The sequence below is a fragment of the Salvelinus alpinus genome, chromosome 3 (assembly GCF_045679555.1).
Source record: "Salvelinus alpinus chromosome 3, SLU_Salpinus.1, whole genome shotgun sequence".
Taxonomy (NCBI): domain Eukaryota; kingdom Metazoa; phylum Chordata; class Actinopteri; order Salmoniformes; family Salmonidae; genus Salvelinus; species Salvelinus alpinus.
In genome coordinates, this window is record NC_092088.1 from 33,019,888 (window position 1) to 33,031,594 (window position 11,707).

General features: G+C 40.3%; 1 long non-coding RNA gene across 1 annotated transcript; it reads right to left on the reverse strand.

The window, feature by feature from the left end:
* Positions 1–4,101: 4,101 nt before the first annotated feature.
* On the reverse strand, positions 4,102–6,296 carry LOC139570578 (uncharacterized). Its single transcript, XR_011674111.1, has 2 exons — positions 4,769–6,296; positions 4,102–4,602 (listed from the first exon to the last, which is right to left on the reverse strand). It is a non-coding gene; the product is annotated as an uncharacterized lncRNA (long non-coding RNA).
* Positions 6,297–11,707: the final 5,411 nt, after the last annotated feature.

An 11,707-nucleotide genomic window follows, 5' to 3' on the forward strand; every position in this document is an offset into this window, starting at 1 on the left:
GTTTTGATTCTCCTGCGGCTGACTTCCCTGCCACCTATACACACGACTGTGACAAGTGTTTACATAGTCATTCCTTTGATGTGAAGTAATTTAAACATTGTGTTGCCCCAGATTCAAAAGGAGCCATTAGTAAATTCACAATATTTCATTTTTTAGGGAATTTGTCTTCCTTTTCTATATAATAATTTTTCCATTTTTCTTTTCAAAATATATTCCTGAGTACAATAGCATTTAAACCTGGAAAGCATTTAAAATATGATTTCCCCCTTCAATTCCATTCCAAAACAAGTGGAGCAAACACTCCTTTTAGTACAGGTTGGGCACCACATCGCTGATTCATGTGTCGAGAGGATTCAAGGGTGCCATCTGTGTGATTGAAAGGTATGTGTTGAATGGGTAACATGTCTACTCGGTTGCCACAGTTCACTACTGTGGCTTATAGAATTATTTTGTAATCATGAAAAAATAAAATAAGTTGCCGACCCAGCAAATGTTCTGGGTCGGTAAAATAACATATATTTCACACAGCCTGTCGACAAAGATCCGATCAAATGTGATATGAAGAAGAGGCAAGTATCACCACCAACACATGAACGCAGAAATGAATTTGGAGAGATTGTTTTGTGCTCAGCTACGCTACACGTGCAAAACTGCATTCTCGCCCAAATGGCACAGTGTCCCACTGTGCCTGAATCATCCCTGAATTTTTAGACCGCTAGGTCAGTGTGTGGATTAGTCAGTCTCGTCAGTTAGTCGGTCTGTCAGTCTGTGGTGGTCATTGGCGGTCAGTTGAAATGCAGTTATTTTGTCAGCATGGAGACTACGCAGGGGATCTGCTTTTTCTCGCTGAATCATGGGTCCCCGGAGCAGGACTCGAAGCTGGTGGCCACCATGTAGTTGACACGTGTGAGGATCTGCATGATCTCCAGCTGCTTGCCAAACTCATTGAGGACATTGCAGAGTGCCTGAACAAACCAGGAGCCGCGCCCAGGGTTCCTCCACGAGTAGTACCCTACTCTCTCCAATTGGCACTGATGTCAGCACACGCGCACACACACACACACACACACACACACACACACACACACACACACACACACACACACACACACACACACACACACACACACACACACACACACACACACACACACACACACACACACACTCTACAAGCACACACACAACCACGTTTCCAGCCAGAGTTTTAATGCGAGTAAAGTCATAACATTTAAAAAGAATCATGACAGCTGTGATGGAAACAGGATTTTTTGTACAATTTTATAAATGCAGACAGATAATTTGATTGTTCGTCATGGTGGGATCTTTTTGTGTCAGTAAAATGTATTCTTTATGCGCGAATATGGCTATAATAGCCATCATATCAAAGTAAATGTGGAGTCACGTGATGATATGGTGTGTGGTTCTACGACTCAGGAAATCATGCATTTTATTAGGCTACAGAAGAAATAAAATATTATGAACTTCACAGGGTGGTGAAAGTGCACGGTGATGAGCTTGATACTCCTTTCCAATAAATATTGAGGGTCTTATTCTGGTGACATGATGAGTGATGCTTGACTGCCACTTGACAAATAATAATATTCTCGCTCTTATTCATAATGATCTCATCATGAAGACTAGCCTACCTGCACTGTATCTATGAGCTGTTGGCTAGACCGCAGGAGCCAAGACCAGAGTAGGCACATTTGCTATTTAACACAGCTGTTTTTTTGACAAAACTATTGGTAGAGTTGAAAATGCGTTTGAAACACATTGAACTTATTCAGTACATGAAAACTTAAGCAAATTGATTGATTTTATATCTGAAAAAAGTCAGTTTGGTGAAAACACACCACTGGTGGGAAAATTTGAACATTTTGTTTATGCAGATTTGAGAACTGTATGTTGTGTTAGGTTTCTACTGTAGCTCACTGTATGTATGGAGTAGAGGTCGACCGATTATGATTTTTCAACACCGATACCGATTATTGGAGGACAAAAAAAGCCGATACCGATTAATCGGACGATTTATTAGAATTTTTTTTTTTATATATATATCATACACACACACATTTTTGTAATAATGACAATTGCAACAATACTGAATGAACAATGAACACTTTTATTTTAACTTAATATAATACATAAATACACACACACACAGCTCTGAAGTGACAATGATACTGAAGAGTCTACTTAGGAGACAAATACTCTCAACTGTTTGAATAAGAATAGAGTTTAAGTTACTTGTGATGAATGTTGAAAACAAAAACTTTAATTTCTATATGCAGGAAATCCTATTTTAATAATGGGCATGGTAAGAATTGACAACCAAAGTGCGAGTTATAATTCCCATGACACCTTCTAGCAAAATCTGAAAAGCGGTTCCTTCATTTATTCCATAGGATATTTTTAGATTCACTTAAAATAAGGTCTGTGTTTCGTGTAGGCTTACACCACCGTGCCAATTTTATAACTGTGTAGATATCCATAGGACAAGGTAACTCTGATCAATATTGGCTAAATATAAGCGAAGATAAAAAAAATTGTAGAGTGGATTTATGAAAATATGTTGACAAACGTTACCTTATCCTAGTGAGATTTACACGGGTATCAAAACGTTGAGGCGGTTTAAGCCTGCACGAAACACAGACCTTATTTGAAGTAGATCAAGACATTCTCTATGGAAGACATGAACGGTAAAATAATGAAGGAACCCCTTTCAAGTTCAGCGGCAAGTTATTACAGGAATTATAACGCGTCGACTATTTCTCTCTAAACCATATACCTTTGACTAATCCGGAAACTATCACCTCGAAAACAAAAAGTTTATTCCGTTCCGTATTTTATCTAACGGGTGGCATCCATGAGTCTAAATATTCCTGTAACATTGCACAACCTTCAATGTTGTCATAATTACGTAAAATTCTGGCAAATTAGTTCGCAAAGAGCCAGGCGGCCCAAACTGTTGCATATACCCTGACTCTGCGTGCAATGAACGCAAGAGAAATGACACAATTTCACCTGGTTAATATTGCCTGCTAACCTGGATTTATTTTAGCTAAATATGCAGGTTTAAAAATATATACTTGTGTATTGATTTTAAGAAAAGCATTGATGTTTATGGTTAAGTACACATTGGAGCAATGACAGTCATTGATTGATTGTTTTTTATAAGATAAGTTTAATGCTAGCTAGCAACTTAGCTTACTGCATTCGCTAACAGGCAGGCTCCTCGTGGAGTACAATGTAATCAGGTGTTAGAGCATTGGACTAGTTAACTGTTGCAAGATTAGATCCCCCGAGCTGACAAGGTAAAAAATCTGTCGTTCTGCCCCTGAACGGGCAGAACGTTCCTAGGCCGTCATTGAAAATAAGAATGTGTTCTTAACTGACTTGCCTAGTTAAATAAAGATTAAATAAAGGTAAAAAAATAAATCGGCGCCCAAAAATACCGATTTCCGATTGTTATGAAAACGTGAAATCGGCCCGATTAATCGGCCATTCCGATTAATCGGTCGACCTCTAGTATGGAGCATACTATATTTGTGTGTATTCCTTATAACAGTGGACATGCAAGGTACTAATTTCATAACTTTTATGGTGTTCTACTCAATTGTGCTTATGTAGCTAGCCATATTCTATTATATCTGTAAAACAATGCTAATTGCTTCAGAGAAGTATTGGCTTGTGTTGTCTTTTGAAGATATCATGGCCCTATGACCATGGCTTGTTTTCATTTGGCCTGTTTAGCATAGCTCAGTTCTTCCCTGCCCTGCCCCCTTGTGGAGCTCAACAGTTACTGTTTCTTACTGTTAAATAACTCATATTTGTGATTATGTCAAGGCAATTTATTATTTTTATAGCAGTGTTATTATGTTCTTTGTTATATTGTTTTATTGCTATATCCTGATATTGTATTCTAATGACTAATAATTCCTCTTTATACTGTACATTCAGAAACCATAATTTGCCAATATCTTAACTGGAACTGGACATCATTCGAACTGATGATTGATGCCAGCTTTTGTATGCTAGTGTACACTCCTTAACAGTTTTACTGGATGAAAACACAGCAAGAAAACATATAGGCCTACATGTAATAATCGTCTATTTTATTGAAGTATTGGTGGTGGTTGAACAACAAAAACTTGTTTTACTGGAGGGAAAAAAGCTGCAGGAAAAGACTGACAACTTATGAATATGCATAACCCATATTCATGCAGTGATTGAACAACAACTGCATTTCCAACCCCCCACCTATAAAGGCATAAGATCATGGCAGGTCACCTGTCAAGTCAGTCAGTCAGTAATTGCTGCAGATGTGCTCAATAGTGCTTGAGCATGTGGTATTCCCAAAGCATGGTGAAACACATAGAGGTGTGTCACAAGCTAAACACATGTACTTTGTCAACCTCCTCTGCTTCCTTCTCTTGGTGCCAGACAGGCAGACTTTGCAGTGACAATTCTGTGCAGTGAGGCGTAGGGGATTGTCTGCAGCAGGACGGCACCTAGTGGATGAACGCCGAGGGGTGTGGTGCTCCTCCAGCAGCTCTCTCATTAGGTTTTCTCTGTACTTTTGGTATGTAATTACTTTACCTATGGGAGAGAGGGAGTGGGGAGGATGAATGAGGGGAGATGATGATGAGGCAGTGGGTAGGTGGGTGAGATATTGTCAATATAATTGCATAATGGAACGGTATGTGATTTTTATGTGAAATGTACGTTCAATTACAAAAAAGACATTGTTCGGTAATCATCTCACCTGTTAGTTGGCGGTGAACTATGTGGCCATTTAGGGCAGCAGTGTCGATAACATGGAAAAAAATATTATTGTAGTACTTGGTCGTTTTCTGAGCGCATTCCACAAAGCTGTTTATCATGTCCACCTTATCCACTGTCCCCATTTTGAGGTTATAGTCAAGCACACAGTCTGGTTTGATCTTTCTTTCTTCCATCAAGTGGTCCACCTTCCCTGTGGCCGACATGGTTGCTGTATGGACAGTGGAGAGGACATGGACGTCTTGTTTGTCATGCCACTTTACTGCCAGCTGTTGACAGTTTTCCTTGAACTCCACCTCCTCTCTCTGCATCTTCCTGCATCCGAATGCCGGCATCCCCTTCCTGTTTGACCTGACTGTGCCACAGGCCCCTCTGCAGGTAGCTAACCAACCAGGTTCAATGTTAGCTAGCTAACATTAGGCTATAACTAGCAATGGAAATGGCTCTGAGATACAAATAATATTATTACACAGATCATAGCTAGCTAACAGTACTCTTTAACTTGAAATTAAAATTACTTTCTGACTAAATTAGAAATGTGTAATATCTGAAAATGTAGCTAGCTAGACTCTCTTACTCGTATACATGGATGGACGCTTCTCCCTCTTTGTCACGGATGTGATGATTGCCCTTATTTTGAAGATTTATTTCAGAGACAGGTGTTTTATACAACAGCCTTCTGTGTGTTCTCTTTCCGACTCTGTCTGCATATTTGCAATGAAACACCAGAATTTTCTCCATCTCCTTAGCTATCATACTCTAATTCCACTGAATTCTCCAGAAAGTGGAGAGCAGCACTTATGCAATTCTACTATGTGATATCTTTTTTTTTTTAAGCAGCGTTAGAAAGGATTACCTACACATACTGACCAGCTCATGCTATGGACAAAAGCGTGCTACATGGCAGACCAATCCGAACTCATCTCTCGGCATGTCCAGCCCATCCATTATCTCAGTCAATCATGGATAGCGGGAAGGTTACCTAAGTGTATGTAAACTTCCGACTTCAATTGTATGTTCGACAATTTAACTTGAATGAGACAATTATATCCAGTCAGTTGAGATTTGCTGGATATCATAAATATGGCCCGTAGTTACACTAAAATAACACGTTTTGCCCTTACATCGAATACTTTCTTTAAAAAAAAAATAATACTTACGATTCTTCACCACTAGAGGTCACTGATTGCACAAAGCTGAACTCGAACGAGATTACAGAGGGGCGGGATTTCCATCGCCCAAGACGGAGGAATTTCAACATGACACAGGAAAAACAAAATGAATGCTTTCCCTTGGTTAGCTTTATCATCTCGTGCACAGCTAGCTGTTCTTATACTGTTCCAAGCACACAACAGGATCATTTACACTACGGGAAGGGGTTTACTATTGACGTCTCACATTCAACCCATTCGGCATTTTCTTTGCTAGCACTATATTACCGCAAAGCACGGTAACATAAAAAGAGATACGCCTGTGGCCAACCCACGCTGTCTAAGCGCGATAGACGATACACGTCTGGCATAATGGACTATATCTGAAATTTAACAACTCATACTACTCTGACGTCATCAGATACACCACACCGGGGACAACTTCTATGGTTACACAGACACAACAAAATCCTGCCTATGGCTCTATTCGTATACAACGCAGTCTGTTTGCCTAGTAATTTATATATATACTTAATACAACAGTAACGTCTCGTTCTATCTTAGACTCCTCGCACAGGGGCATCAATTATGTCATGATGTGACGATCATTAAAGTGAAGACTGTTATATTATCAAATCAATTCTCTATGTGTAATTATTACGTGATTAAACTAATCATGTAAACATTAATTACCTAGGAAGTCGGGGCACCACAGGAAACTTGTTTAATGTAACTCTTCATATATTTTCATATTTTATTGATTATAGTCAATTAATGTATTATTACCTCATCAGTCCTTCTGAACGTTGTAATTCTTTATAGTCTGCACGAACCATACTTTATTGATGAATCAGGAATACACAAATAGGCTCAATTATTTATTTACTAATTAATTAAACAATTACAGAATATACAAATACATACTAACATTATACAGTAAATAGTCTCTAGAAGACTAACAAAACAGGACAGTTTGGTTATAACACCATGGCGATTTCAGAGAGAGGACAGGGGAGGAATGGAGACAAAGAAGTTACTCTATCGGACATTGGGAAATACAAAATCTTAAGCACTCCAATAACCGCTCATTTGGTAAAAGGAATGCAATTTACATATTTACGATTGAGCTGTCATTGATCGTCCAAATCCTTTGGTCACGGAGATGTTGAGTGTACGACTCTGGTTCGACCACCAGAGATTGCCATGTCCTTATACACCTCAGTCTGCTGGTAGTAGATACTGATAAAATCTGTCCAGACCTACAGAGGCAAATTTGCCCTTCAAATCTGCATCACACTGCAAATCAATTATCTCTAGCTGAATTTCGACCGGCAGATCAGAAGCTTTAACTGTGAAAGGTGAGCGAAAAACTGAAAATTCTGTCTCAAGTTCACCAAATACCTGAAAACGTTTCTCAAACTCCCGCAGTAGTCCTGCAATTTTGTCTTTGTACCGTTTCATGTCCGCATCAGGTCTGGTCACACACACATCTCTCAGACAGGGGAAATGAGCAGGGTTGCCATTTGCCAGTTGCATCTCCCACAAAGTCAGCTTCAACTTAAATGCATGTATGTTGTCAGAAAACTGTGTGACAACTTTTTTGCGGCCTTGCAACATTTTGTTCAGATTGTTCAAGTGTTCAGTAATATCAACCAAGAATGCAAGGTCCCGTAGCCATTCCTGAGATTGTAATTCCAACACCGGTTTTCCTTTTTTCTCCATGAACTGTCCGATTTCCTCTCGTAGATCAAAGAAATGCCTCAGCACAGCGCCTCGGCTTAACCATCTCACTTCAGTGTGGTATGGCAGGCTGTGGGTAATGTTGCTGTCGCTGAGAAGTTTGTCAAACTGACGATGGTTCAGACCTCTGGACCGGATGAAATTTACAGTGCGAACAACCACCTCCATGACGTGGTCCATTTTCAGCGACTTGCAACACAATGCCTCCTGGTGCAAAATACAGTGAAATGTCCAGAAACGATCTCCTCCATTAAGGGCTTGAACTTTGTCTTTGAACTTTGTCGCGACACCTGCTTTCTTTCCGACCATGGATGGCGCGCCGTCTGTAGCCAGGCTGACAGCGCGGGACCAGTCCACTCCAACTCTGTCCAATGCAGCAACGACAGAGCCGAAAATGTCCACGGCTGTTGTGGTGTCCATCATTGGCACCAACTCAAGAAACTCTTCAGTAACAGTCAATGTCTCATCAACTCCTCGAATAAATATGGCCAGTTGGGCCACGTCTGTGATGTCAGTGCTCTCGTCAATTGCCACGGAAAATGCAATAAATGACTTGACTCTCTGTTTCAATTGACTGTCTAAATCTGCCGATAGTTCCGAAATCCTCTCTGCTATAGTATTCCTCGTCAGGCTAATATTGGCAAAAGCTTGTCGCTTCTCGGCACATACAAGTTCAGCCGCCTTCATCATGCATCGTTTAACAAAGTCACCGTCGGAATACGGCTTCGATGCTAATGCTATTTCGCTAGCAATTAGGTAGCTGGCTTTTACCGCTGCTTCACTGACTTCTCGGCTCTGGATGAAAGTTGACTGCTGTTTCCTCAGACCCGCCAGCAATTCGTTAATCTTATCTCTTCTCAGTTGTCCTTGCAAGCCGTCATATTTTTCGCTGTGATGAGTCTCGTAGTGGCGTCGAATATTATATTCCTTCAATACCGAAACTTGTTGCAAACACACCAAGCACGAAGGTTTTCCGTGCATCTCTGTAAATAAATAGGACGTGGTCCATTTTTCTTTGAAAATTCTACACTCCTTATCTACTTTTCTCCGTTTGGATAACGACATTTTGGCTAATGAGGTATTAAGGTATTAACAACGTCGTAACAAGCAGCAGATGGCGCATTGATACCGTCTGCTGTTTTCAGTCTGTCTCAGTGATGCAGCTTGTCTTCTACTCTGATGGAAAGAGTGCGCCCCTTAGCGGATAATCCATGAATTGCAGCGAATTAAAAATATTAATTCCATGTCTTTTATGCATTTTTTCCACTTTCAAATTATCCTGCGGGCCTGATCGAACCTCCTTGGGGGCCGGTTCCGGCCCGCGGGCCGTATGTTTGACACCCCTGGTCTATAGAGTGGTAGATTTCTTAACCATTTGTAACGTATTCAGCTGGCGCTGCACGTAACTGGTCTAATATGTTAATTATTCAGCAAGACCTTTTACACACTTGGGGGAAAAGGGCGTTCCATTACGTTTGGCATAATGTCTGTGCACACGTGGGCGTGGTTACTGACTGGGAAACTTTACATGAAAAACCACTTTCTCATTTAGAAGACTTAAGTCACAGTTCTATCTTTTCAAAAGTATTCTGATACTTAATCATTCATTTTATACAACATGCAGATGCAAACCTCATAATTGAGAAGAGTAGATAAACAGAGATACAGTTATGTGGTTCTACTGTCTTTCATGATGTCACAACATAAAAAAACGAATTCGACACAAGGGTTATTTTAGTCTCCAATGACCATTTCCAGCATTGCCCAAAATATAAATATTGTTTCATTCTCCATTTTTGGGATGTTGGAGTCTTGGTGGGAAAAGATCCTTTGTTCTACTGGGAAATCTCTGTAACAAAAAGGCTGTTTCCCCACCACTACTGCCTGGCAAGGAAAGGTATTTCCGACCATCATAAAACTGGCCAACAGCCCCAGGAGAGGTTGGGGGTGGGGTTCAGTTCTTTGCCTAGCCGGCATCTTTAATCTCCAGCACAGGACTGGCAAGTCATGACACCTCTCAACTACACCATTTTTCAATTCTTCATCAACCCACAGGGATTTAACAGTTTTTACAGTAATTTTCTTAATGGGTGCATGCTTATTAGTATCTGGGATATGCAATTTCATAAATGTGTCAAGTGCAGCGGCTGGTTGCCCGTCATTACACACCACGGACCAAGAAATATTATTCACATCAACAACATCACTGCAAAAAGTCAGCTCTTAAGAAAAAAAAATAAAAAAAAGCAATAAAATGAGGAGAATATGATTTAAAATAAGCAAAATGATCTGCCAACAGAACAGGAAAATTTCACTTGCCAAGATTTTTTAAAACAAGTAAAAATATCTATTCTCAAAGAACGCACAGATATCTTATAACTAGTACGGCCAGACTAAAAACAAGTAATTTGTCTGGATACAATAGAAAAAATGTAAAAATAATTTTTCAACATGTAGGAAAATGTGGATACATTTAGCAAATGCTAGTGCCATCATCTTGAAATAAGGCTATATGTTTAGTAAATATATCTTAAAACCAGTACAGCAACACTAAAAACAAGTACATTTGTCTAGACACAATTTGCTCTATGTTGGAAAATGTGCTTAAATTTGCTATTGCAATCGTCTTGAAATAAGGCCATATACCCTGGAATTAACAGAAAAATAGCATATTGTGCATAAAATAAGTAATCCTGACTAAGATAAATGTACTTGTACTAACAAGGCACAGTTTTATGGAGTGCTCAAAAAGGTAATGAAGCCACCGCTGCTGGATAAAGGTAATTACTGGCTCTGTTGACAATGGAGAATCCCATGAAAGTATTCATATTTGTTTAAATAACTGGCTGCAGTAAATCAAATGAGACTATTTTAGTTTTTAACAGTGAAGCACTCAATCGCCTTGATGAAGGCTTTACCAGACATGTTCCCATCCCCTGTGGCTCCAACAAAGAAGTTAGGACATGCAAGTGAGGCTATGCTTCACATCCTTGAGGTAAGAAATGTGTGCATGTATTAGAATGTTCATATTACTTGACCATAACATACAAAAGCAGTGTGAATAGTTTTTGTGGTCATATTTGTTTTTCTCTTCGTGTTTGTGTCAGTCTGCAGAAGATCCCAACATCTTTCTTCAGGCAAGACCACTCTTCAGCCCTGTCGTGATCGTCTGCAAAACCAACTGCAATCTGGCCATTGGAACCATGCCTGTGGTGACCTTCCCAAAAGAGAACATCTATGCAAGTGTGACGTATCTCATGGCGTGTTATTACGCCTTTCACCTCACATATCCTAAGTTCATTGCGACACTCCTCTCTGTGCTGCAGACAGAAGTCCTCTCGGACCCCATCCAAGACCGGGACATGACTTCTTCATATAAAAAGGCTATGGCCGAGTGGAAAAAGTTCATTACTGACTAGGGTTGCACAATAAAAAATAAATAAAAATCCGGTCCCGATAACAGAACTGTGTGTATCGACCGATCCGAGAACCGATCCGATAACCTTAATAAATAGACAGGGCGTTTGTTGTTTTTTACAAGGTCCCCCAGCGGGTCTTCAGTTCAGGTACGAAGCGGGAGTTCCCTCGATCGAGGTTCCGCCGGAGTTCATCCATAACCTGACACACACAGACAGACAAAGACAGAGAGAGTCTTACACTATCTAGCTGGAGGCGTAGGAAGCATTAGTCTGGTTACTACCAGACTGAATTCTCGCGAGCTCACTGTTTTACATTTGCCCGAAGTAGTTTACCCCCGTCCCTGCTATGGCTTCTCACGCTGCTCAGGTCTGGTGTTAACCAGGCTAAGAAAGCATAGGCCTACTTAAAATGAATACATTTGCTTACATGATCCAGTTCTCTGAAGCAGGGATACGCTTGAAGTATCTTGGTAGGCCCGTCCTGCTCCTTAGTAGCATCAGAGTCGATGAAGGCCCGTCTTGCTTGAGGTCCAGGAGCTGGGAAACATCCTTCTGGTTGGGTCTGGCCTTGGTTTTGTACATCTCCTGTAGAATTTTATAATGTCTCGCCTG